The 4,371-nt window shown below is 44.2% G+C and overlaps 1 protein-coding gene across 1 annotated transcript in view; it reads right to left on the reverse strand.

The window, feature by feature from the left end:
- Positions 1 to 4,371, reverse strand: part of PLD1 (phospholipase D1) — a 193,482-nt gene that overhangs the window by 188,797 nt on the left and 314 nt on the right. The gene's annotated exons all lie outside the window — the stretch shown is intronic.

Below are 4,371 nucleotides of genomic sequence, written 5' to 3' on the forward strand. Positions count from 1 at the left end.
AGTGGGAGAACCAATCAGAAAGGATATATGCACCCCTATGTTCATAGCAGCACAATTCACCATAGCTAAGGTCTGGAAACAGCCTAAATGCCCATCAGCAGATGAGTAGATTAAAAAGCTGTGGTACATATATACAATGGAATACTATGCTGCTGTAAAAAAGAAAAGAACTCCTACCATTTGCAGCAGCATGGATGGACCTGGAGAGCATTATGCTTAGTCAGAAAAAGATAAATATCACATGATCTCACTCATTTGTGGAATATAATGAACAACATAAACTGGTGAACAAAAATAGACCCAGAGACAGAGAAGCATTGAACAGACCATTAAACTTCAGTGGGAAGGCAGGGGTGGGTGGGTGATGAAGGGAGGGTAAGAGATCAACCAAAGGACTTGTATGCATGCATGTAAGCATAACCAATGGACACAGGTACTAAGGGTGAGGGCATTTGCTGGGAGGTGGGGGTGGCCAGGAAGAGGTCAACGGGGGAAAAGGAGACATATGTAATACTATATGTAATACTTTAAACAATAAAGAATTTTTTTAAAAAGTAACACACCAAAACTTGTATAAAGACCTGACAGAGGTTTTAGCACCCTGATTTTTCCTTCTGTTGCTCCCTCTTTGACTTCCTCCTCTCTCTGCAATTGTGTCTCCCTCTCTTTCCACTGTTTTCCTTTCCCAGTGTTTATTCCTTATTCCCTTTCCCCCAAATGTACGGCCTGTGAGAGCCTATTTTGAACAAAACCACTGTTGAATCCTGAACTTTGATTTTCTTGTTCTTGATATAAAGTTTGTCAGTTTATGCCCTTAGAAGTCTCTCTTTCTCTCAACAAAAGAACTGACTAAATGAAATTATTTTTATTTCCCTGTTGCTCTTGGCTGATTTTCTTGTGTGCATCAGAGGCTTTTAAAATGTTCCCAACTCTAGATCCAAGAAGTTCAAAAAATGATTGAGGAGAAAATAAAATATTCCCCTCTTTCAAAGGGGAGCGCAGGATGACAGGCCTCACCAACTATTGGGGAAGGAATCTGGGATTCTGGAGCCCTAACCAGCAAGACTTCCATGGTCAGCACAAGCTTCTGTCCTGTCTGCCCCTGATATCACCGAGGCCCTTAGTTAGCAGGTTAGCTCCAGGATGGTCATAATGATTGGCAAATACCATTGCACTCCCAAATACACATCCGGGCCTCCTCAGACCCTCCCAGGATCCCTGTCCCAACCTACTCATAATCAAGAGTAAAGGCTTGGCCCAGTAGTGGGCTGCCAGCACCCTGCCCTAACACTTTCAACCCAGGACATAACCACACTCTACCTTAATTTCCTCTTCTGAAAAATAAGGGAGTTCAACTGATTGTCTATGTTACACTCTGACTGCAATGATATCAAATCATTGATCTCTAAGGATAAGGACAAGATAGGAATATAGCAATCTGAAAAAAAAAGTTTATTTGTTAGAAGGGTGGAGTCTCAGGTTTCATTTTTCTGGTGATAGACATATCAAAATTCTGGATTCAAGCTTCCTGGAATGGCCTTATGATCTCACTGTGCCTCGATTACCTCATCTATAAAATGGGTATGATCATATTTACTTTCAAAACAACCTTGTGTTCATGTTGTAAAATGCTTGGCATAGTGTCAACACAGTAAACACCATATAAGTGTTGATTAAATAAGAAAATCATTTTATTCTGTAGCTGCAATGTTTGTAGCATAAATTCAAAATTTAAGAAACATTCACAACAGAAGGGGAAAAAAGAACTGTGACGCTATGAAACTCGTATATCACATACACTATTGTTTAATAACCCAGCACTAAAACATCTGGGGTCCAGACTCTACAGTGCACTGTGAATTTAGGGAAACTAACACATTGTAATGCATTCCCACTGCAACATAAGATAACAATTTGCATGATTCCTTTTCTAATCAGAAATGCCACAGTTGCTCATGGGAAACTTAGGTTAGGAGTTTCTCATTTTAACCCTGCGACTACATTTAACCACGCCCGGCAGGAGAATACATTTTATTTTGTGGTGCTAAGACCTAAAGGATTGTAAATATAAAACCAGGCCTAGTGCAGCTGCACTTCTTTAGTGAAAACAATGACCCAGACTAACGAGAAGCTTAAAGGGTCATATCTTACGTGCTGAGTCCCCTGGCATGAATCCTCAGTAAACACCTAGAATGGAGAGGACATTGCTACACCCACCTGCTAGCTGGATCAAAACTGCTTTTGCTTACTAAATAGGTGCCACAACCTGAACTCACACATAATTCAGACAGTTTGCTACTGCACTGCTAAAGGAGACAAAGTATTCCAGTTTTCCATTAGATATTAAAGGGAGGAAACTATGAACAACTCCCTTACCTGTTTCTCCCTCTGGAGAGCTAAACCTCACCATACCTTTACATACAAATTGAAAGAGTTCACAAGCGCATTTTAGAATAATAATGTATTAAAACTTTCCTGATGGAGATAAGAGTCACTAGACAGTCTAGTGATGGTGTTTCACCTTCCTCTTTAAAAGTGCATTTCAGCTTTGGGAAGAGATGCAGACCTTGCTTAGTGAGAAAACTAAAGCCTGCAATGCAATCATCACCATTAAAATGTTATTAAAACCCAACAAGAAAATTTTTAAAAATACATTTTTTTAATGATTTCAGAGAGGAAGGGAGAGGGAGAAAGAAATAGGAACATCAATGATGAGAGAGAATCATTGATCAACTCCCTCCTGCATACCCCCTACTGGGGATTGAGCCCGAAACCCCAGGGCATAGAATGGAATCTAATGTTGACCTCCTGGTTCATAGGTCTACACTCAACCACTGAGTCACACTGGCCGGCCTGAAAGGAAATTTTATGAAAGAATGGTGGTGATGGCCACAAAACCATGGGAAAGCACTTAATGCTGCTGAGGTATATGCTTAAAAAAGATTAAGATGGCAAATTTTATGCGTATTTTACCACAATGAAAACAAAGTAACTTTTAAAAAAACCTGTAAGAGTGAAAGATGAATGGATTTTATAACAAACAATTTTTCATTAAGAAACACACACACAGCCTTGGCCGGTGTGGCTCAGGGGGTGGAGTGTCTCCCATTCACCTGCATGCAGGTCAGCAGGTTCCATTCCCTATTAGGGCACATGCCTCGGTTTCAGGTTTCCGGCTGGATCCTCAGTAGGGGGTGTGCAGGAGGCAGCTGATAGATGTTTTTCTCTCTCTCAAATCAATAAAAACATATATATATGAAAAGAAACACACACTTAGTCAACTTCCAAGCAGCACAGTCCCCACCAAACCTAAATGAGCACCATGGTTCATAAATATTCTGACACCAGGGACAAATATGGGAAATATTTGTCCCTGGTGTCCCTTAACTACTCACACTTTTTGTATGGATTGTGAATTACACTAGATCCTGAGAAGACAAATGGGGAGCTCAAACAAGGAGTTAAAAGGTTCCCAAACAACACTTGAGTTTGTACTAAGGCTGAGTCCAAACTCAAGCTAAAAGCCTGTGTACAAATTCACTTGTATGTATGTGACAAAGCATTGACTCCTTAAAGAGACCCTGATTCAGAGAGGCAGTGTGTAAATATGGGGTCTGGTAACAGTTCCACTCTTCATTCTTCAGGCTCTCATTGCACACCATTAACTGGCCCGTTTCACAAAGCACGGAGGTCTCCGGGGACCTAGTCTCCTGGAGGCCCTCCGCAGGCCCACAGGGGGTTATCTAAACCGAAATTGGCAGGCCTGGCAGATAAGGTTAACGGAACTCGCCACTCTGGGGAAAGACGTAGGAGGGATCAAATGCAGAAACCCTGATGGTCCTTACGAATGGACTTGCTTTTAGCACTTCAGAGAGGAAGGAAAGGCGGCAACGACCCGAGATTAAGAGAAATCGCAAATAAACAGGCGTGGCAGCAGCCCTGGCCCGATTCTCCAAGGCCAGTTCTGGAGGGCGTTACGAAATCCCGTCAAAACTTGGAGCCCCGCGCTCCCGAAGCTGAGACCGGGATCCCAAATAACTTTGAGTTGGGCCCCGCTCCAGGTCCCCGTGTCCCCTGTCCCGTGCTCCGCCTCGGCGTCATCACCTCCTGGCGCCACGGCGAGCAGCTGGGTGGCCGCACGCCCAGGACTGTGTGTCTTGCAGGCTGGGCTCTCAGCCTGGGGACGCAGCACTTCCCAGCGCGCCCGCCACCCCTGTCACCCCACAGCAGAGGACCTGGGGGCGCCAGACACTGCGAAGGAGGGTGGGGGAACGTCAGGGGGGCGGGGAGAGTGTGCATCCAGCAGAGGGTGGCCCCAATTTAGGCCCGGAGCCAGCGTGGCTCTGCGCTCCCGCAGCCGCCCGCCCCCCC

The sequence above is a fragment of the Myotis davidii genome, unplaced genomic scaffold, assembly GCF_000327345.1.
Source record: "Myotis davidii unplaced genomic scaffold, ASM32734v1 scaffold115, whole genome shotgun sequence".
Classification (NCBI taxonomy): Eukaryota; Metazoa; Chordata; class Mammalia; order Chiroptera; family Vespertilionidae; genus Myotis; species Myotis davidii.